This window comes from Lithobates pipiens, unplaced genomic scaffold (assembly GCF_037356315.1).
Source record: "Lithobates pipiens isolate NorthernLeopardFrog02 unplaced genomic scaffold, aLitPip1_a1.2 Scaffold_27, whole genome shotgun sequence".
In the NCBI taxonomy this organism is placed as follows: Eukaryota; Metazoa; Chordata; class Amphibia; order Anura; family Ranidae; genus Lithobates; species Lithobates pipiens.
Window position 1 is genome coordinate 230164 of NW_027507788.1, and position 24728 is coordinate 254891.

General features: G+C 45.6%; 1 protein-coding gene across 2 annotated transcripts in view; it reads right to left on the reverse strand.

The window, feature by feature from the left end:
• Positions 1-24728, reverse strand: part of LRRC4B (leucine rich repeat containing 4B) — a 271289-nt gene that overhangs the window by 141868 nt on the left and 104693 nt on the right. The window contains exons 3-4 of one of the 2 annotated variants that reach the window (XM_077456258.1): positions 15008-15058; positions 2123-3105 (exon numbers count right to left, since the gene is read on the reverse strand). The gene's annotated coding sequence lies outside the window, so the exon portion shown is untranslated. The remainder of the gene's footprint in view (positions 1-2122; positions 3106-15007; positions 15059-24728) is intronic. The other variant, XM_077456260.1, reaches the window with a different exon arrangement.

Below are 24728 nucleotides of genomic sequence, written 5' to 3' on the forward strand. Positions count from 1 at the left end.
CCCTAGCATGCTGTGTAAACAAGAGGGATCACAGGAAAATGCTGGCTAGGAGCTGAGAGGAGAGAGTTCATGAGGGGGAAGGAAGATCATGAGGCAGGAGAAAGACCTGACATAGAAAGAAGGGGGAAGGGGGAAGGAAGACCATGAAGCAGGGGAGAGCCCGGACACAGGAAGAAGGGACAAGGGGGAAGGAAGATCATGAAGCAGGGGAAAGACCTGACATAGGAAGAAGGGATGAGGGGGAAGGAAGACCACGAGGTAGGGGAACGACCTGACATAGGAAGAAGGAACGAGGAGGACAGAAGACTATGAGGCAGGGGAGAGACTAGACACCAGAAGAAGGGTGAAGGAAAACCACGAGGCATGGGAGAGACCGGACACAGGAAGATGGGACGAGGAGGACAGAAGACTATGAGGAAGGGTAGAGACTAGACACCGGAAGAAGGGACAAGGGTGAAGGAAAACCACGAGGCAGGGGAGAGACCGGACACAGGAAGAAGGGATGAGGGGGAAGGAAGACCATGAGGCAGGGGAGAGACTGGACCCAGGAAGAAGGGACCAGGGGGAAGGAAGACCACGAGGCAGGGGAGAGACCGGACACAAGAAGAAGGGATGAGGGGGAAGGAAGACCACGAGGTAGGGGAACGACCTGACATAGGAAGAAGGAACGAGGAGGACAGAAGACTATGAGGCAGGGGAGAGACTAGACACCAGAAGAAGGGTGAAGGAAAACCACGAGGCATGGGAGAGACCGGACACAGGAAGATGGGACGAGGAGGACAGAAGACTATGAGGAAGGGTAGAGACTAGACACCGGAAGAAGGGACAAGGGTGAAGGAAAACCACGAGGCAGGGGAGAGACCGGACACAGGAAGAAGGGATGAGGGGGAAGGAAGACCATGAGGCAGGGGAGAGACTGGACCCAGGAAGAAGGGACCAGGGGGAAGGAAGACCACGAGGCAGGGGAGAGACAACACACAGGAAGAAGGGATGAGGGGGAGTGACTGCTGGAGCAAGCGTGTGATTGGTTGCTGGGATGCTGGTGGTCCAAGCAACCAATTTTGGGAATGATGACAGGAGAGAGAACCTAAACTGGAGACTGGGGGAGGTAGAAGCAGGCTGGGTCTGCGGGGCTCATATTGGGGGTACACCAGTGGCCCTGGCTGCAGGACAGATAAAGTCTTTTGGATGGCCCGATGTGGCCTGTGGGCCATGGCTTGTAGATCCTGCAGAAAACTGGGATTTCCACAGTTCATTGAAGGTTTAGCAGCTGCACCAGCACAGCTCAAGCTTTCTAGGGTGCCAATGAATCACATCAACTAGATCCTTTATTTCTATTTAAAAGAAACCCAGCAAATGAGGAAGATCTCATTCTCCATACCACTCTTCCCAAACATTGTGCTATAAATCACATTCTCCATACTGCTCTCCTCTGAACACTGTGCTATAAATCACATTCTCCATACTGCTCTCCTCTGAACACTGTGCTATAAATCACATTCTCCATACCGCTCTCCCTAAACATTGTGCTATAAATCACATTCTCCATACTGCTCTCCTCTGAACACTGTGCTATAAATCGCATTCTCCATACCGCTCTCCCTAAACATTGTGCTATAAATCACATTCTCCATACTGCTCTCCTCTGAACACTGTGCTATAAATCACATTCGCCATACTCCTCTCCTCTGAACACTGTGCTATAAATCACATTCTCCATACTGCTCTCCTCTGAACACTGTGCTATAATTCACATTCTCCATACCGCACTCCCTAAACATTGTGCTATAAATCACATTCTCCATACTGCTCTCCTCTGAACACTGTGCTATAAATCGCATTCTCCATACCGCTCTCCTCTGAACACTGTGCTATAAATCACATTCTCCATACTGCTCTCCTCTGAACACTGTGCTATAAATCACATTCTCCATACCGCTCTCCTCTGAACACTGTGCTATAAATCACATTCTCCATACTGCTCTCCTCTGAACACTGTGCTATAAATCGCAGAGAAGACAGGATCAAACAGCCAGATTTTACCGATGTGAGTTTAGTAACACTTTTTAATGCACACAACAATTGTTACAGTCTGTTTTGAAAGTATTTCACTGTTACTCACCATAGCCGACACCATTTCACCATTTCCCTTCCAGTTGGGTGAGCCGTGGATTGACCCTTCACACCATTTCCCTTCCAGTTGGGTGAGCCGTGGATTGACCCTTCACACCATTTCCCTTCCAGTTGGGTGAGCCGTGGATTGACCCTTCACACCATTTCCCTTCCAGTTGGGTGAGCCGTGGATTGACCCTTCACACCATTTCCCTTCCAGTTGGGTGAGCCGTGGATTGACCCTTCACACCATTTCCCTTCCAGTTGGGTGAGCCGTGGACTGACCCTTCACACCATTTCCCTTCCAGTTGGGTGAGCCGTGGACTGACCCTTCACACCATTCCCCTTCCAGTTGGGTGAGCTGTGAATTGACCCTTCACACCTTTTTCCTTCAAGTTTGGTGAGCCGTGGATTGACCCTTCACACCCTTTTCCTTCAAGTTGGGTGAGCCGTGGATTGACCCTTCACACCCTTTTCCTTCAAGTTGGGTGAGCCGCGGATCGACCCTTCACACCCTTTTCCTTCAAGTTGGGTGAGCCGTGGATTGACCCTTCACACCCTTTTCCTTCAAGTTGGGTGAGCCGCGGATTGACCCTTCACACCATTTCCCTTCAAGTTGGGTGAGCCGCGGATTGACCCTTCACACCATTTCCCTTCAAGTTGGGTGAGCCGTGGATTGACCCTTCACACCATTTCCCTTCAAGTTGGGTGAGCCGTGGATTGACCCTTCATACGATTTACCATCCAGTTGCGTGAACAGTGGACTGACCCTTCACACCAATTCCCTTCCAGGTGGGGGAGCTGTAGATTGACCCTTCACACTATATGCCTTCCAGTTGGGTGAGCCATGGACTGACCCTTCACACCATTTCCCTTCAAGTTGGATTAACTGTGGACTGACTTGTCACACCATTGACCATCCAGTGGGGTGAGGTGTGGACTGACCCTTTACACTGTTACTGTCTTCAGCTAATGGATGCAGATATAGATTTCCTGCAATAGGACAACAAGACTCAATGTTTGGAAGAACTGTGTAGAAATCAGTAAAGTTACATAGTAGGTGAGGTTGAAAAAAGACACAAGTCCATCAAGTCCAACCTATGTGTGTGATTATGTCAGGATTACATTGTATATCCCTGTATGTTGTGGTCGTTCAGGTGCTTATCTAATAGTTTCTTTAAACAATCAATGCCCCCCGCTGAGACCACCACCTGTGGAAGGGAATTCCACATCCTTGCTGCTCTTACAGTAAAGAACCCTCTACATAGTTTAAGGTTAAACCTCTTTTCTTCTAATTTTAATGAGTGGCCATGAGTCTTGTTAAACTCCCTTCTGCAAAAATGTTTTCTCCCTATTGTGGGGTCACCAGTCCAGTATTTATATATTGTGGGGTCACCAGTCCGGTATTTATATATTGTGGGGTCACCAGTCCAGTATTTATATATTGTGGGGTCACCAGTCCGGTATTTATATATTGTGGGGTCACCAGTCCGGTATTTATATATTGTGGGGTCACCAGTCTGGTATTTATATATTGTGGGGTCACCAGTCCGGTATATATATATATATATATATATATATTGTAGGGTCACCAGTCCAGTATTTATATACTGTGGGGTCACCAGTCCGGTATTTATATATTGTGGGGTCACCAGTCCGGTATTTATATATTGTGGGGTCACCAGTCCGGTATTTATATAATGAAATCATATCCCCTCTCAGGCGTCTCTTCTCCAGAGAGAATAAGTTCAGAGCTCACAACCTTTCCTCATAACTAATATCCTCCAGACGCTTTATCAGCTTTGTTGCCCTTCTTTGTAGTTGCTCCATTTCCAGTACATCCTTCCTGAGGACTGGTGCCCAGAACTGGACAGTATACTCCAGGTGCGGCCGGACCAGAGTCTTGTAGAGGGGAGAATTATCGTTTTATCTCTGGAGTTGATCCCTTTTTAATGCCAATATCCTGTTTGCTTTGTTAGCAGCAGCTTGGCTTTGCTGAGCCCATCATCTACTAGGACCCCCAGGTCCTCCTCCATACTAGATACCCCAGAGGTTCCCCTCCCCCCAGTCTATAGATTGCATTCAGATTTTTGCCACCCAAATGCATTATTTTACATTTTTCTACATTGAACCTCATTTGCCATGTAGTTGCCCCTCCCCCCATTCATTTGTTCAGATCTTCTTGGAAGGTTTCCACATCCTGTGGAGAAGTTATTGCCCTGCTTAGCTTAGTATCATCCGCAAATACAGAGATTGAGCTGTTTCCCCCATCCCCCTCCTCCAGGTCGTTTATGAACAAATTAAATAGAATTGGTCCCAGCACAGAACCCTGGGGGACCCCACTACCCACCCCGACCATTCCAAGTACTCTCCATTTATCACCACCCTCTGAACTTACCCTTGTAGCCAGTTTTCAATCCATGTACTCACCCTATGGTCCATGCCAACCAACCTTACTTCATGTACTCACCCTATGGTCCATGCCAACTGACCTTATTTTGTACAGTAAATGTTTATGGGGAACTGTGTCAATTGCTTTTGCAAAATGTAGATACACCACATCTATGGGCCTACCTTTATCCAGATACACCACATCTACGGACCTTCCTTTATCTAGATACACCACGTCTACGGACCTTCCTTTATCTAGATAGCAGCTTGCCTCCTCATAGAAGGTTAACTGTAAATTTGTTGTGGCGTGACTCTAATAACCCCAACCCTAACATTCTCATACTAAAGGGTGACCATATCACCTCAGTTATCTTATTTGTAATGAAGGACCTGTAAGCATGGGCATAGCATAAGGGGTTGCAGGGGTCACAATTGCAACCCCGCACCTAGCTCCAGGGGGCCCCTGCAGCCTCCCTTCCATATTATCATATCATCCACAAAATCCAGCTCTGAACTGCCCTAGGGCCCCACAGCCACACTCCGGTACTGGGCTTCTACTTTGCCTTCCACAGTCCACACCCCTCTGTTCCAACTGGCTGGGGAGAAGCTGTGAGACATTTCCTGAATGGAGAGGAGCACAAAGCCCAGGATGGGGAAGTTTCTGTGCTGTGTGTTGGCAAAATGGAATGGTAACCAAGCTCAGTGAGGAGGAGAGTGCCGTCCTGTAGCCACAATGGGGCCAATGTCACTGGTGAGGTATGACTCTGCTCAGAATCCTAGTCACCAGCTGGGATTCTCTGTACCCCCCGGGGATGTCTACTTACCCCACTTCCCTGACAACTAGGGAAAAGACACACACCTCTGGGAGGAGACCGTCCCCCAACACCTGCCCCCACCGACAGAGAAACCTTCAGAAATTGCTAAAACAAATGCCTTAACACCTCCTGAGGGGCCCCTGAAGGGCTGCAGGCTCCAGATTTTGTGTCACATGTCTTTGCCCTCCCAGATCTAAGTTGCCCCCCCCCCCCAAAGTCCCCTGACCATCCCATCTGCCTTGCATGCTATGTCCGGCTACTGAGCTCCTTTCCGATTACATCACTATGTACTGCTCTTCCTCCACAGAGTTGAAATCACATTCCTTTACAACACAGCCAGTCAGCCATGATCTGCACAGGGTGTATCTGCACCCCTACTGCAACTACACCGCCGGTCCGACCAGAGCATTTCACAGGTCAGACGGGCAACATAAAAGTCAGATACACCCTATGAAGGCTGATAGACTATGTGTAAAGGAGTGTGATTCCAGCCCTGTGTAGTATGGGGGGGGGTGGGAGCTGTATACAGTGCTGGGACGGGAAAGGAGCTCTGCCAAGTGACCTGCCAGGGGTCCCTGTCCTCTGATTCTCCAGCGGTAATACCTGTCCTCTGATGTAAAGAGGAACTCTAAACTATTAAGCCACTTTGAGTATCTTGGCGTTAGGTGGATGTATCTGCACGCACATTGGAAGTAGTGGGGGTGGGGGGCAGGTCAACTGTTGCATCGGGGCCCACAAGCTTCCAGCTGCGCCTCTGCCTGAAAGGTTATCTTATTGGTATTGCTGGTCCTTTAGAGTTATCCTATTGGTATTGTGGGACCCCTAAGTTGTTCTTATTGGTATTGATGGACCGGTAAGGTTATCCTATTGGTATTGTGGGACACCTAAGTTGTTCTTATTGGTATTGGTGGACTGGTAAGGTTATCCTATTGGTATTGTGGGACACCTAAGTTGTTCTTATTGGTATTGGTGGACTGGTAAGGTTATCCTATTGGTATTTCCAGACCCGTATTGCTGCCTTGAAGAAATTGATTGTTGATATGTGATCTGGTTCCTGGGCAGACGGCTTCTATATCATGTATGGTCTCCATGATCTCCTTGGTTTGTAGTGTAATAAAACAAAAATGGAAATTGAAGTTCCACACCACTGCTAAGAGGTTCAGGTACAACTTCATCCCAGTAGAAGTCAGGGACAATCCAAAAAGTAGTCCTTTATCAGAGTTTGATTGACAACATTGTGAATAGACTAGAAGTGAACTGGACCTTTACTGTCAATTTTTTCCGTGTGATTGCTTACACAGGTCTTGTCAGCAGTGGGTCCAGGTCACTTCTAGTCTATTCACATTGCTGTCAAACAAGCCCTGATAAAGGGTGCCCCTGAAACGCGTTAGTTACTTTTTGATTGTCCCTCAGACTTTTACTGGAATAAAGTTGTATCTGGACCCCTTAGCATTGGTGTGGCACTAATTTCCATTTTGTTACTTTTATGAAAGAAGCCATCAGATCAGCATCTGCGTACAGGAAGGAAGCAACAGAAAGGAACAACTGAATCAATGGCTTCTCTAGAATATTCCATAATAGAAGAGAAATGAAGAGAAATGACTGTACTTACCTGCATGTTGTCAGAAAAAGCACAGTGCTGCCCTCAGTGACTATGGTGAGTATTGCATATATGGACATATTTATAAAACAGCCAATCTGACATTCACTGCAGATTCCACCTCGACGGGTTGGTTCAGCACTAGTGAATGTTTAGTGAAAGTCACATTTACTGCTCTATGAATGTTCCCTGTAGTCACATACAGTCAACTGGATTTAGAGTGGAAATTGGTAATGTGCTCATTCAGTGTTCACAATGTATCTTTTGATTTGATTTTTTAACAAATGAATCAAATAATTATGATCTATTTTTTTTCTCAATTCCCGATGTGATAAGCAGAGAAAATGCAGAAAATAAAAATGTGTGTTTGGAGGAATTGTGGGACGTTTTTTCCTGAACTCTTAGCAGGAAAATGATGGGATGAAGCGACTCAGGAGAATTCCCAATCGCTGTCTTCACATATCGGGTCCAATTCTGCTGGAAATAGGGCGAGCGTTCACCGATTTATTATTAATAGTCTTCAGCAGACAGGACAAACCGAGGCGAGAGTCCCTCCAGAAGAAGTCTCACTACAACCGCCACAAGAAAATCTTTGCTGGGAAATGGCATTCAGGGTGAATTTTGGGAACGGAATTGAAATTGTGACAATTGTAGTGAATGTGAACTCGATTGCACCCTGAGGTTCTGCATGAACATATCTGGGGATATGTTTACAATGATGGCGTACGATCATTTATTGTAATCATGAGATACAAGAGCTGAATAACAAATAGAAGGAGTATAAAGTGCATCGTCAGTACGGGTTAGAGGTGTATATTGTTTGCATGAATGTATGGTATACACGTAGTATACAGCAAACTGATGGTATAAATTGAAGTAGATTTTGCATTGATGATATATTATTAGTAGCGGACATGGCTGTATTCTTTAGGGGAAGCCATCATTTTCAAATACTTCATTTTGTTGTTCATAAATAATAAATATATTTATTGGTTCTTTACGAACGGTCGATATTAACACATACACGTTGAATATCCTTTCTGGATCCTGAGAGCGGTTGTTAGCAGAAATCTGGTTTCCAGTGTACGGTACAATGGCGCATTACACAATAGGCAGAGTAGGCACCAGCCTATGGGCCACATGCCATTTAAGGACCTTGTGATAACAGATCAAAATAATATTAATTTGATCTAGAAAGAAAATTACAGTGAAGCTTTATTAAATTGTTTACACTAGATAGAAAAAATGACTCAACTCAAACTAAAACATTGAATGAAAGACTCAATAGAGAAAATCCTGTATTCATGTAATGTACCCAATCACAAGGTAGTCCATAAACCGGCGACATCGGGTCACATTACAGGTTTTTTTTTTTTTTAAAGCTTGTCTTCTTTCAGCTGTCGATTTGTAAAAAGTTTTGGTGCAACCTCCGTATGTGTGATGTACAGTAGAGATGCTCATCTCCATCTAGCAGTCATTGTGCATACTTCTTAGTTCAATGCTATCAAGTCATAGACACTGGGAACATGGAACCCGAGGAAACAGCTACTCCTCTGGGGGTGAGCGCTACAAACATTGTTACTAATACGACGTAGCACCCTTCTAGTCTAGGATGTTAGGTAAATCTAGTGCTTGGCTCCTTCTATAATCAAGGGAGCAGTAATTGTTTGAGCTGACCTGTCCAGGGTCTCACAGGCTGTGAGTTTGATTGCTTCCCCTTGCCTCTAGAAGACACTTTCAGAGCTTAGGGCAGGAGATTTAAATAACCAACTTGAATATTTATCCTGCTCCAGCTAATTCACGGAGAGGAGAATCCAGAAAGGGGCTGGAGGGGTGATAAATAGTCTAAGGGTTTCTTCTCCCCAGGAGGGATCCTGAGCCAGAGGGGCTGCTACCCCCAGTCAGTCCATGGACTGTACAGTTACTCTAGAGACTTCAGCAAATTAATGTATAACAGCGTAGAGGAGATCAGATGTACGAGATCAGATGGAGGAGTTCAGATGTATGAGATCAGATGGAGGAGATCAGATGTAGGAGATCAGATGGAGGAGTTCAGATGAAGGAGATCAGATGTAGGAGATCGGATGTAGGAGATCGGATGGATGAGATCAGATGGAGGAGATCAGATGTAGGTGATCAGATGGAGGAGACCAGATGGAGGAGATTGGATGTAGGAGATCAGATGAAGGAGATCGGATGCAGGAGATCGGATGTAGGAGATCAGATGGAGGAGATCGGATGGAGGAGATCGGATGGAGGAGATCAGATGGAGAAGATCAAATGGAGGAGATCAGATGGAGGAGATCAGATGGAGGAGATCGGATGTAGGAGATCGGATGGAGGAGATCAGATGGAGGAGATCAGACGTAGGAGATCAGATGGAGGAGTTCAGATGAAGGAGATCAGATGTAGGAGATCGGATGTAGGAGATCGGATGGAGGAGATCAGATAGAGGAGATCAGATGTAGGTGATCAGATGGAGGAGACCAGATGGAGGAGATTGGATGTAGGAGATCAGATGGAGGAGATCGGATGGAGGAGATCGGATGTAGGAGATCAGATGGAGGAGATCGGATGGAGGAGATCAGATGGAGGAGATCAAATGGAGGAGATCAGATGGAGGAGATCGGATGTAGGAGATCGGATGTAGGAGATCAGATGTAGGAGATCGGATGTAGGAGATCGGATGTAGGAGATCGGATGTAGGAGATCGGATGGAGGAGATTGGATGTAGGAGATCGGATGGAGGAGATCAGATGGAGGAGATCAGATGTAGGTGATCAGATGGAGGAGATTGGATGTAGGAGATCAGATGGAGGAGATCGAATGGAGGAGATCAGATGGAGGAGATTGGATGTAGGAGATCAGATGGAGGAGATCTAATGGAGGAGATCGGATGGAGGAGATCAGATGGAGGAGATTGGATGTAGGAGATCAGATGGAGGAGATCTAATGGAGGAGATCAGATGGAGGAGATTGGATGTAGGAGATCGGATGGAGGAGATCAGATGGAGGAGATCGGATGTAGGAGATCGTATGGAGGAGATCGGATGGAGGAGATCGGATGTAGGAGATCAGATGGAGGAGATCAGATGGAGGACATCAGATGGAGGACATCAGATGACGGAGATCAAATGGAGGAGATCAGATGGAGGAGATTGGATGTAGGAGATCGGATGGAGGAGATCAGATGGAGGAGATCGGATGTAGGAGATCGTATGGAGGAGATCGGATGGAGGAGATCGGATGTAGGAGATCAGATGGAGGAGATCAGATGGAGGACATCAGATGGAGGACATCAGATGACGGAGATCAAATGGAGGAGATCAGATGGAGGAGATCGGATGTAGGAGATCAGATGAAGGAGATCAAATGGAGGGGAACAGATGTACACAGGAAGTGTGTAATACGAATGAATGTTTGACCGTACGGAGGAGATCAGATGGAGAAGATCAGATGGAGGGGAACAGATGGATATAGGAATTGTGACATATGAATGCATTTATGACAGCATGGAGGAGATCAGATGGAGGAAGTCAGAAGTAGGTGATCAGATGGAGGAGATCATATGGAGGAGATCAGATGGAGGAGATCATATGGAGGAGATCAGATGGAGGAAGTCAGAAGTAGGTGATCAGGTGGAGGAGATCAGATGGAGGAGATCATATGGAGGAGATCAGATGGAGGAGATCGGATGGAGGAGATCAGATGGAGGAGATCAGATGGAGGAGATCATATGGAGGAGATCAGATGGAGGAGATCATATGGAGGAGATTGGATAGACACAGGAAGTGTGCCATACGAATAAATCTATAAAAACAAAGTTCCTCACAAAATGGAACTTTGGAGGACCATGAACACTCAAAGAAGTAGACATTTTTATATAAAATAATACAAATGTACAAATGTATTATGAAGAGTAAATGACATCATACAACATGGGTAAAACTGAAACACATGATGTAAAGAAACAGTCCACAAAATAGATGGAAGAGGCCCAAACCAACTGTCGAGGAGACAGATGATACCCAATGCGTTTCACACGTGAGGTAAGGGTCTTCTTCAGGGGAAAGGGCTGAGAACTTCCAGATTAATACAAACAATCTACAATATTAATATAAACATAATTACACATAGAATCAAAGTATCACATATTTTGTAGACTAATCATCTTGGTCATTGTCAATAGACAGAACAGAAAAACATAAATGTTGGTATCAGTACTGACCTCATGTTTTATGTGTTTCAAACAATGGAGATCATACGCTCAACACAGAAGAGGAAAACAGAGACGCCCAAACGGAGTCAAGCAAACCAGAGTAGGATGGAAATAGATGATGTCCAGGTGGGACCCTCCCGTATCTGAAATAGATGATGTCCAGGTGGGACCCTCCCGTATCTGAAATAGATCTATTTCAGATACGGGAGGGTCCCACCTGGACATTATCTATTTCAGATATGGGAGGGTCCCACCTGAACATGATCTATTTCAGATACGGGAGGGTCCCACCTGGACAAGATCTATTTCAGATATGGGAGGGTCCCACCTAGACATGATCTATTTCAGATGAGGGATGGTCCCACCTGGACAAGATCTATTTCAGATATGGGAGGGTCCCACATTGACATGATCTATTTCAGATATGGGAGGGTCCCACCTAGACATGATCTATTTCAGATATGGGAGGGTCCCACCTGGACATGATCTATTTCAGATACGGGAGGGTCCCACCTGGACATGATCTATTTCAGATATGGGAGGGTCCCACCTAGACATGATCTATTTCAGATATGGGAGGGTCCCACCTGGACATGATCTATTTCAGATACGGGAGGGTCCCACCTAGACATGATCTATTTCAGATATGGGAGGGTCCCACCTAGACATGATCTATTTCAGATATGGGAGGATCCCACCTAGACATGATCTATTTCAGATATGGGAGGGTCCCACCTAGACATGATCTATTTCAGATATGGGAGGATCCCACCTAGACATGATCTATTTCAGATACGGGAGGGTCCCACCTAGACATGATCTATTTCAGATATGGGAGGGTCCCACCTAGACATGATCTATTTCAGATACGGGAGGGTCCCACCTAGACATGATCTATTTCAGATATGGGAGGGTCCCACCTAGACATGATCTATTTCAGATATGGGAGGATCCCACCTAGACATGATCTATTTCAGATATGGGAGGGTCCCACCTGGACATGATCTATTTCAGATACGGGAGGGTCCCACCTAGACATGATCTATTTCAGATATGGGAGGGTCCCACCTGGACATGATCTATTTCAGATACGGGAGGGTCCCACCTGGACAAGATCTATTTCAGATACGGGAGGGTCCCACCTGGACATGATCTATTTCAGATATGGGAGGGTCCCACCTAGACATGATCTATTTCAGATATGGGAGGGTCCCACCTGGACATGATCTATTTCAGATACGGCAGGGTCCCACCTAGACATGATCTATTTCAGATATGGGAGGGTCCCACCTGGACATGATCTATTTCAGATACGGGAGGGTCCCACCTAGACATGATCTATTTCAGATATGGGAGGGTCCCACCTAGACATGATCTATTTCAGATATGGGAGGGTCCCACCTAGACATGATCTATTTCAGATATGGGAGGGTACCACCTGGACATGATCTATTTCAGATACGGGAGGGTCCCACCTAGACATGATCTATTTCAGATATGGGAGGGTCCCACCTGGACAAGATCTATTTCAGATGAGGGATGGTCCCACCTGGACAAGATCTATTTCAGATACGGGAGGGTCCCACCTGGACATGATCTATTTCAGATATGGGAGGGTCCCACCTGGACATGATCTATTTCAGATACGGGATGGTCCCACCTGCACATGATCTATTTCAGATACGGGAGGGTCCCACCTGGACATGGTCTATTTCAGATACGGGAGAGTCCCACCTGGACATGGTCTATTTCAGATACGGGAGAGTCCCACCTGGACATGGTCTATTTCAGATACGGGAGAGTCCCACCTGGACATGGTCTATTTCAGATACGGGAGGGTCCCACCTGGACATGATCTATTTCAGATACGGGAGGGTCCCACATGGACCTGATCTATTTCCATCCTACTCTGGTTTGCTTGACTCCATTTGGGCGTCTCTGTTTTCCTCTTCTGTGTTGAGCGTATGATCTCCATTGTTTGAAACACATAAAACATGAGGTCAGTACTGATACCAACATTTATGTTTTTCTGTTCTGTCTATTGACAATGACCAAGATGATTAGTCTACAAAATATGTGATACTTTGATTCTATGTGTAATTATGTTTATATTAATATTGTAGATTGTTTGTATTAATCTGGAAGTTCTCAGCCCTTTCCTTTCCCCTGAAGAAGACCCTTACCTCACGTGTGAAACGCATTGGGTATCATCTGTCTCCTCGATAGTTGGTTTGGGCCTCTTCCATCTATTTGTGGACTGTTTCTTTACATCACGTGTTTCAGTTTTACCCATGTTGTATGATGTTATTTACTCTTCATAATACATTTGTACATTTGTATTATTTTATATAAAAAGCTTTGAGTGTTCATGGTCCTCTAAAATCAATTTTTTTTGAGGAACTTTGTTTTTACTTATTGTATTGGGGATGTGGACCTGAACCTCTCTTCTCCCAACTAGCTAGTCAAATACCTTTTGTATGAATGAATGTAGGACAGCATGGAGGAGATGAGACTAAATGGATTGTGTCTGGAATATTGATCCATAGGTGGTCCGTATAGTGAACCTGGTGTAGAGTTATTCACTTGGAACTAAGCTCCCCTTCCCTGCAGCACTGTGCTGTCTTGCAGATCCCCTTCGGTGGCCGAGATATTGTATAAGACTTATTTTCATTGGCTGAGGAGACATGACATCACTCCCATGCATGTGTGGGACTTTACTCTCCTTTCTTCTCTATTTGCCAATTTTGTTTTTTTCCCCCAATGTTTCACATTCAGGTCATCACAGGGGACAAGGGGGCGCTAATTACATCTGGAGGAAAAGAGATTTAACCTTCGCATAAGGAAAGAGCTGTGAAAATGTGGAATAGACCCCTCCAGAGGTGGTTCTGACCAGCTCATTAGATTGTTTGAAAAAAGAAACGGATGTATTCCTGAATGTACAAAATATTACTGGATACTAACATTTACATAGAGGTAATAACCCCAGGGGTAGGTGATGCAGGGAATATCCACTCAACCGACTCTCTCACCATCCGGTAGTGACGTGGCCAGCCGCCCCCTGAGCCGAATCTGAGAACCGGGAAGTGTTGGGAGCCAACCGAGCAGCCGGGGAACACCAGCTACCCCTCCACCTGCGAGCCGACGGCCTTCCCCCCGGAGTGGATGAACTTCCTATACCGATTCACAGGCGCTGCAATCTCTACAATCTTTGTTCAGAAGGATTACACTATGGAGGCATATTTTGTTCTTCTTTTATGAGTGGCGTGGTTGCCATACCCATCTTTTATGATTGGCATTATTGTATTTATTTTATGTCACCTTAGTGGGATAATTCATCTAATAAGTATATCAATATTTTTATTTATATATTTAATTTATTTATTTTTAGATTGATATTTGATTCAGTTTGGTATTTTTATTATTAGCGCTGCACTTTCTTTTGCACTTTAGTAATTTGAGTTATTGTATCCTGACTCCAGTGCCAGGTGCTTTTTTCATCATATTGAATGATAATTTACCTTTAGCGCAGCGTTAATCCTCTTTTTTTTTTTTTTACCAATATCCACATGCCTTCTGTGGGATCAGGAAGGCAATTCTCCCCCGCGTGTAGTACATTGGATCGTGCTTTATCAGGGTTTATTCTGCCATCCTCTGGATCTACACTGGGTGCAGGGTTCTCTCTATAGAGGTTTTTTTCTAATGGGGGAACTCAATTGACATTTTAGGTGACTCTTTTACCCGGATGTATGGAAGGCAATGCTCAGAAGCCATGGAAAGGATTTGCTGGAAGAAGGTTGAGCCATTGAAGAAGCTGATGATGTTTGAGATGGATTCCTGATCACCAGAAGACAATGATGGAGGATAACTCACCACTGTGTGGAGGTTTACCAGACGTCAGCGACCATCCCTTCCGTCTGTAACCTGCGGAGACACACAGAGAACATACTGAGAGAAATGACTTCTGTATCTTCTCTTCACTTGTCAGGACACAACTCAAATACAACCACCAAACAAAGGGGTGTGATCAAAGGGGTGTGATCAAACAAATGGGTTTGACCAAACAAAGGGGTGAGACCAAACAAAGGGGTGTGACCAAACAAAGGGGTGTGACCAAATAAAGGGGTGTGATCAAACAAAGGGATGTGATCAAACAAATGGGTGAGACCAAACAAAGGGGTGTGACCAAACAAAGGGGTGTGACCAAACAAAGGGGTGAGACCAAACAAAGGGGTGTGATCAAACAAAGGGATGTGATCAAACAAATGGGTGTGACCAAACAAAGGGGTGAGACCAAACAAAGGGGTGAGACCAAACAAAGGGGTGTGACCAAACAAAGGGGTGTGATCAAACAAAGGGATATGATCAAACAAAGGGGTGTGATCAAACAAAGGGATGTGACCAAACAAAGGGGTGAGACTAAACAAAGGGGTGTGATCAAACAAAGGGGTGTGACCAAACAAATCCATGTGAACAAACAAAGGAGTACAGCCAAACAAATGGGTGTGACCAAACAAAGGGGTGTGACCAAACAAATGGGTGTGGCCAAACAAAGGGTGTGACCAAACAAAGGGGTGTGACCAAAGAAACAGGTGTGACCAAACAATGTGGTCTGATCAAATAATTGGGTGTGACATAGATTCCTATCCACCAGAATCATGGCAGACAATCAATATTTAAAAACCAGAAACTCCACATACCTAAACCCTGGAGCCAATCAGAGTACAAGGACAGAATTCCTCTATTCCTAAACTGAACTCTAAACCTAACCCTAAACTAAACCCTAATCTGCAACTGAACCCTAACCCAAATCCTAGCCCTAAACTGAACTCTAACCCTAACCTGAACCCTAAACTGAGCCCTAACCCTAATCCTAGCCCTAACCTGAGCCCTAACCCTAACCTTAACCCTAAACTAAACCCTAACCCTAATCCTAGCCCTAAACTAAACCCTAACCTTAATCCTAGCCCTAAACTGAACTCTAACCTTAATCCTAGCCCTAAACTGAACCCTAACCTGAATCCTAGCCCTAAACTGAACCCTAACCGTAATCCTCACCCTAAACTGAACCCCTAACCCAAATCCTAGCTCTAAACTGAACCCTAACGTGAATCCTAGCCCTAAACTGATCCCTAACCCTAATCCTCACCCTAAACTGAACCCTTAACCTAACCCAAATCCAAGCCCTAAACTGAACCCTAACCCTAATCCTCACCCTAAACTGAACCCCTATCCGCAACTGAACCCTAATATAAATCCTAGCCCTAAACTGAACCCTAACCCTAACTTTTAACCTAACCCAAATCCTAGCCCTAAACTGAACCCTAACCTGAATCCTAGCCCTAAATTGAACCCTTACTGTAATCTGCAAATGAACCCTAATCCAAATCCTGACCCTAAATTGAACCCTAACACAAATTCTAGCCCTAAACTGAACCCTAACCGTAAACCAAACCCTAAACCTAACCCTTAACCTAATCCCAACCCAAATCCTAACCCTAACCCTAAACTGAACCCTAACCCTAATCCAAAACTGAACCCTAACCTGAATGCTAACCCTAAACCAAACCCTAACCTTAATTTGAAACTGAACCCTAACCCGAATCCTTACCCTAAACCCAATCCTAACCTGAATCCTAACCCTAACCCTAAACTGAACCCTAACCCTAACCAAAACGAAACCCACATCCAAACCCTAAACAAGATCCTAACCTGAATCCTAGCCCCAACCCTAAACTGAACCCTTACCTAAACCCTGAATCACAATCATAACCCTAATCTAACTCTATCCCCTAACCCTAACCCAAAACCTAATCCTTACCCTAACCTAACTCGAACCCGAAACCTAACTCTAAACTTAATCCTAACCCTAATTCTAAACAGAACCCTAACCTGAACCCTAACCTTAATTTAACCTTAATCCTAACCCTAATCCTAATCAAACCCTAAACCCAATCACAACCCTAAACCTAATTGTAACCTAATCCTAACACTAAACATAACACTAATCATAAGCTAACCCTAATCCTGTCCCTCCTAGTTCTGGGCCACCGTTGTGTGTCTAGATGGATTGTGCTCCTGGAAGGAAATGGTTTCCTTGTAAACTATTAGTAGTAGAACGGTTCTAATAAATGGAACAGATGACCCCAGGAGCCAAATAAATTCCATCCTGAACAACCACCTGGAAGTGAATGTAAACTCCAACAATACTTCAGTCTGATTGGCTCTCTTTAGTTCTGTGAACATCTCATTGGCAGAATGTTGTAGCAGTTCATCCAGCCAGACACCTTGTCAGCCAATGACTTCCTCCGCGGACAACTCTCAGCATTGTTCACATGTTATGGGGGGGGGGGGGGGGGGGGTGTTATATAGCCTTAAGATTTTCTTTTCCTAGGCCGACAACACTGCTCCTCTTTGATACAATACAGTTGTCACCCTATAACAGCAATTGTGTTCCTGGCAGCATCACCAGGTGAAAATAAAGGAAATATTGTGTGAAAAGAGAAAACAAATGCAGACACCTCATCTGAAGATGGGTACATTATATGACATTTATATCCCTGATGTCTTCAATACATTTCACGGAAATGTCCTGATCTTCATCCCTACTTTTTGATATTGACGAGCCTTCTGGGCTGTGACATGGAAATCCATGTTCCCACCAACACACACGCGGGTGGTTATTCTAGATGAGGCCTTCTCAGCGATCCTCGTTTCTCCACATTTATAGATTGGTAGATCCCATGATATCTTCAGTTATATAACATATCAGACTGTCACTGAATCTCAGAAAGCAAAAATGCTTCAAAAACATTTTGCAACAGCTAAAATTTCTTTTCTCAACAAACAAGAGGCCAACGCAGAGAACACGAGAAAGGTGACCCAAAATTTGTCATCTGACAACCCGAAACAAACCTTCTATTTGGCTTCATTAATGTGGCTGAGCCAAGACTCATCGGGAAGATACGACTAGCAGCTGAATGGGGGAGTGTTACTCTAGTAACCAGCATCTGCACTGTGATTCACCGAGCTCCAAGCGACGCCGTCTTCACGTCATCGGCTCTCTAATCCTGGGAAGAGAAGATCCACTGAAAGGATTTTCTGGTACACTGATGAGCCAACACCACTGGGAGAGAAGATACAAAGCTGAACATAATAGATTTCACTATCAGCCGACCTTCCCTAAAATTCTTCAAGATGACCTTTATCTTCTGAGCTCCCAATTCTGCCCTTCCCTCAACCATAAGCCATTGGGGTCACCTAATGTTCCAGGAGGTCCTCATTCAGGGCCATGTCTCAGGATTTCTGTGTGCCGGATCCAGCTATTACAGCCTAAAATTATATTTATGGATGTACTACCCCCCCCCCCCCCACAAGATATAATGAAGGTTTGGGTGAGGAGAGGACATTCTGAGTGGATGAAGATGGACGGACTAGACTTGTACTACCCCCCCCCCCCCCAGATATAATGAAGGTTTGTGTGAGGAGAGGACATTGTGAGTGGATGAAGATGGACGGACTAGACTCGTACTACCCCCCCCCCCCCAGATATAATGAAGGTTTGTGTGAGGAGAGGACATTCTGAGTGGATGAAGATGGACGGACTAGACTCGTACTACCCCCCCCCCCCCACAAGATATAATGAAGGTTTGTGTGAGGAGAGGACATTGTGAGTGGATGAAGATGGACGGACTAGACTCGTACTACCCCCCCCCCCCCCCCCCCCCCACAAGATATAATGAAGGTTTGGGTGAGGAGAGGACATTCTGAGTGGATGAAGATGGACGGACTAGACTTGTACTACCCCCCCCCCCCCCACAAGATATAATGAAGGTTTGTGTGAGGAGAGGACATTGTGAGTGGATGAAGATGGATGGACTAGACTTGTACTACCCCCCCCCCCCCCCCCCCCACAAGATATAATGAAGGTTTGGGTGAGGAGAGGACATTCTGAGTGGATGAAGATGGACAGACTAGACTTGTACTACCCCCCCCCCCCACAAGATATAATGAAGGTTTGTGTGAGGAGAGGACATTGTGAGTGGATGAAGATGGATGGACTAGACTTGTACTACCCCCCCCCCCCCCCACAAGATATAATGAAGGTTTGGGTGAGGAGAGGACATTCTGAGTGGATGAAGATGGACAGACTAGACTTGTACTACCCCCCCCCCCCACAAGATATAATGAAGGTTTGTGTGAGGAGAGGACATTGTGAGTGGATGAAGATGGACGGACTAGACTCGTACTACCCCCCCCCCCCCAGATATAATGAAGGTTTGTGTGAGGAGAGGACATTCTGAGTGGATGAAGATGGACGGACTAGACTCGTACTATCCTCCCCCAGATATAATGAAGGTTTGTGTGAGGAGAGGACATTGTGAGTGGATGAAGATGGACAGGCTAGACTTGTACTACCCCCCCCCCCCCCAGATATAATGAAGGTTTGGGTGAGGAGAGAACATTGTGAGTGGATGAAGATGGACAGACTAGACTTGTACTACCCCCCCCCCCCCCAGATATAATGAAGGTTTGTGTGAGGAGAGGACATTCTGAGTGGATGAAGATGGACAGACTAGACTTGTACTACCCCCCCCCCCACAAGATATAATGAAGGTTTGTGTGAGGAGAGGACATTGTGAGTGGATGAAGATGGATGGACTAGACTTGTACTACCCCCCCCCCCCCCCCCACAAGATATAATGAAGGTTTGGGTGAGGAGAGGACATTCTGAGTGGATGAAGATGGACAGACTAGACTTGTACTACCCCCCCCCCCCACAAGATATAATGAAGGTTTGTGTGAGGAGAGGACATTGTGAGTGGATGAAGATGGACGGACTAGACTCGTACTATCCTCCCCCAGATATAATGAAGGTTTGTGTGAGGAGAGGACATTGTGAGTGGATGAAGATGGACAGACTAGACTTGTACTACCCCCCCCCCCCAGATATAATGAAGGTTTGGGTGAGGAGAGAACATTGTGAGTGGATGAAGATGGACAGACTAGACTCGTACTACCCCCCCCCCCCCCCAGATATAATGAAGGTTTGTGTGAGGAGAGGACATTCTGAGTGGATGAAGATGGACAGACTAGACTTGTACTACCCCCCCCCCCCCCCCCAGATATAATAAAAGTTTGTGTGAGGAGAGGACATTGTGAGTGGATGAAGATGGACGGACTAGACTTGTACTACCCCCCCCCCCCCCCCCCCAGATATAATGAAGGTTTGGGTGAGGAGAGGACATTCTGAGTGTATGAAGATGGACGGACTAGACTTGTACTACCCCCCCCCCCCCCAGATATAATGAAGGTTTGGGTGAGGAGAGGACATTCTGAGTGTATGAAGATGGACGGACTAGACTTGTACTACCCCCCCCCCCCCCACAAGATATAATGAAGGTTTGTGTGAGGAGAGGACATTCTGAGTGGATGAAGATGGACGGACTAGACCCGTACTACCCCCCCCCCCCCCCACAAGATATAATGAAGGTTTGTGTGAGGAGAGGACATTGTGAGTGGATGAAGATGGACGGACTAGACTTGTACTGACCCCCCCCCCCCCCCCCCCCAGATATAATGAAGGTTTGTGTGAGGAGAGGACATTGTGAGTGGATGAAGATGGATGGACTAGACTTGTACTACCCCCCCCCCCACAAGATATAATGAAGGTTTTTGTGAGGAGAGGACATTGTGAGTGGATGAATATGGACGGACTAGACTCGTACTACCCCCCCCCCCCCCAGATATAATGAAGGTTTGTGTGAGGAGAGGACATTGTGAGTGGATGAAGATGGACGGACTAGACTCGTACTACCCCCCCCCCCCCCAGATATAATGAAGGTTTGGGTGAGGAGAGGACATTCTGAGTGTATGAAGATGGACGGACTAGACTTGTACTACCCCCCCCCCCCAGATATAATGAAGGTTTGGGTGAGGAGAGGACATTCTGAGTGTATGAAGATGGACGGACTAGACTTGTACTACCCCCCCCCCCCCACAAGATATAATGAAGGTTTGTGTGAGGAGAGGACATTCTGAGTGGATGAAGATGGACGGACTAGACTTGTACTACCCCCCCCCCCCCCCCACAAGATATAATGAAGGTTTGTGTGAGGAGAGGACATTGTGAGTGGATGAAGATGGACGGACTAGACTTGTACTGACCCCCCCCCCCCCCCCCCAGATATAATGAAGGTTTGTGTGAGGAGAGGACATTGTGAGTGGATGAAGATGGATGGACTAGACTCGTACTACCCCCCCCCCCCTTCCCCAGATATAATGAAAGTTTGTGTGAGGAGAGGACATTGTGAGTGGATGAAGATGGACGGACTAGACTCGTACTACCCCCCCCCCCCCCTTCCCCAGATATAATGAAAGTTTGTGTGAGGAGAGGACATTCTGAGTGGATGAAGATGGACGGACTAGACTCGTACTACCCCCCCCCCCCCACAAGATATAATGAAGGTTTTTGTGAGGAGAGGACATTGTGAGTGGATGAATATGGACGGACTAGACTCGTACTACCCCCCCCCCCCCCCCCCCCCAGATATAATGAAGGTTTGTGTGAGGAGAGGACATTGTGAGTGGATAAAGATGGACGGACTAGACTCGTACTATCCTCCCAGATATAAGGGGGGTTTGTGTGAAGAGGGGACCTTCTGGTATGGTGAATTGGGACAGACTAGACTCGTACTATGATTTATCCCCAACCTCCGGACACGTCTCCCTCCCTTCTCCTCCCCCCTCCTCCTCCACTCTCTCAAGCATGAAGCATGGAAAATAACCTGCCTGCAATGTTAATTTCATCAACTAAAATATTTTCATAAATTACCACTATTTTAGTTGACTAAAATTAAAACAATTCAGATGACTAAAAATAGGACTAAAACTAAAATGGCATTTTAGTTAAAAGTTTAGGACTAAAACTAAATTGAAACCTGACATCAAATGAAGACTACACTACTACATAAGAATAAATAGGAAGCATCTACTAAGCTCCTAAAAGGAAAAACAATAAGTAAAAGGCTTTTCTTCCTTTTTTATTAATGTGTAATTTTGGCAATATATATCTTTAATATGTGCAAGGGCATTACAGCCAATGGAGATTACAGGTTTTTTGTTTTTTTTTTGCACTCTTGTTTGTCAAAAAGTAATACTTTTGTTTATGAAACTTTATTTATAAAGACGTTCTATATCACAACGGCTAAATCTGTATCTGTAGTGTATGTTCAACCCTTAATTTTTACTTTACTCCATTTGATTTTAGTGTACTACAATACAACTAAAACTAAATGAAATTCAGATAACTAACATACGACTAAAACTAAAATGGCATTTTAGTCAAAAGACTAAGACTAAAATATAAAAAAAAAATGAATACCAAATTTGATCCCTGCCTGTGGGAGCACACACACCACATGGGTGGCACAGTGGTGTAGTGGTTAGCACTCTCACCTAGCAGTAAAAAGGGTCAGTGGTTCAAATCCCAACCACGACACTACCTGCCTGGAATTTGCATTTTCTCCGTGTGCCTGCGTGGGTTTCCTCCCACACTCCAAAGACATGCAGGTAGGTTAATTGGCTTCTGTCTAAAATTGGCCCTAGTATATGAATGGGGATCTTGGATTGTGGGCTCCTTGAGGGTAGGGGCCAATGTGAGTGTGCAATGTACAGGGATAGGGACAATTGTAGACACTCGCTCAGGTTGAACTGGATGGACTGGTGTCTTTATTCAACCTTACTAACTATGTAACCACATCATTCCCTAGATAATCAGAAAAAAAATGATATTTCTAAAGGAAAAAAACGAGTCAAATCACATTCACGTGATTTGACTGGCAGTTTAAAAAAAATAAAGAAAAAAACAAAGGGTCTGGTATGGATTTTAAAAAGGAACCCCACGCCAAAATAAAAAAAAAAACAGCATGGCGCCCCCCTCAAAATCCATACCAGACTGAGGGGGCATGGCATCTGAGCTCTAGGATGGCCATATAGCCAGTGAACTCTGCCAGACCACCGGGGGGAAATCCATCAACATCAGAGCCTAGAAGCGACCCAGTCGCTCGCATCCTGCCCAGTGGAGTCTAGACAACTGACCGGGATGACACAGATGAAAAAAGAGCCACCACCACAGTTCTGCAAGCTGTCAAGCTTCTTCTCATACCCAGCGCAGCTACAACAAAATGGCGGCGGATCCCAAACAGGCAAGCAGAATGGTACGCCCGCGGCCTCTCCCTCAGGAACGGTGCGGGAATAGATCGGAGATTCCTCCCAGGGGATGCTCATCTACGGCCTCCACTCCTTACACCAGAAGCCCTGCCAAGTCCAGGCAGTGCACGGCATCCCCGCATGGAGGTCTCCAGCACTAGGACATGGAAGTGAGTGAACCTAGCTCATCACAGAGGCCTAACACTCTGACAACACCAGACCCCCATTGCCAGCTTCCCAACAAAAGGTTAGCCTGTATCTGATACTGTCCTAAAGGACATGTTGATGTCCCTAAGATTATCAATCCATAACGATATACTCCACACAGTGAAAAAGTGTCAAGAAGAAGTTCAAGTACTAGGATAGAGGGTAAATCAGGTACAGCAATCAATGGGAGAATACACAAGTTCCTTCAACAATATGGTGGATGCACACAGTGCACACAGCGATGAAATCTCCTGGATCAAAGATAAAATAGCGAATCTCCAGGATAGATCCAGAAGGAATAACCTAAAAATTAGAGGTATCCCTGAAACATTGCCTCCAGCACAGCTCCCAAAATATGTCCAACACATGTTCTCTGCCATAGCACCTGCAATGTCTGCCCTAGAACTCACAGTGGACAGAGTACACAGAGTGCCAAAACCTTCTTTCCTAGCAGACGATGTACCTAGAGATGTCTTGCTTAGAATGCACTTCTACCCCACAAAAGAAAATATCTTAGATGCTTTTTGCAAAATTGGCCAAGGCCCAGCCCAATACGCCTCTTTACAACTGCTTCCTGACCTCTCCAGGCACACTCTGCAGCATCGCCGCAATTTGTCTACTATTACTAAAGCCTTAGGCAATCATATCCTGTACAAGTGGAAATATCCGGGAACACTTTCCATAACTTATAACGGAACCACCACTTTGTCCTATCAACAGTTTTTTTCCTATTACAGTTTGTTCTGTTCTGTTTTCCTATTTGTTTTTCCGTTACAAAAACCCCCACCAGAGACATCTTTATGCCTACCTCTGCTGGACCTCCTCAAATCCACAATCTACCAGATTCTATCTGCCTTTAATACCAAGACATCCTCCTACATCCAGGAATAAAAAAGATGCAAGGACATTTCCCACCATACATCCACATTGCAGTAAGTATCGGCATCTCTTTTACATGAGACACTATTAACTACCCCCCATGACCATTAAATGCCTGTTTCTGAATGCTAAGGGACTAAACCACTCCGATAAACGTTACTCAGTGTGGAAAGAAACCTTGAAGAGCCATGCTGACATCCCACAAGCAATACCCACATGTTTTTCTCTCCTGTGCATTTGACAAGAAAAAAAGAGGGGTGCTCATAGCCATCAGAAACACTTTGGCTTTCCAACTCAA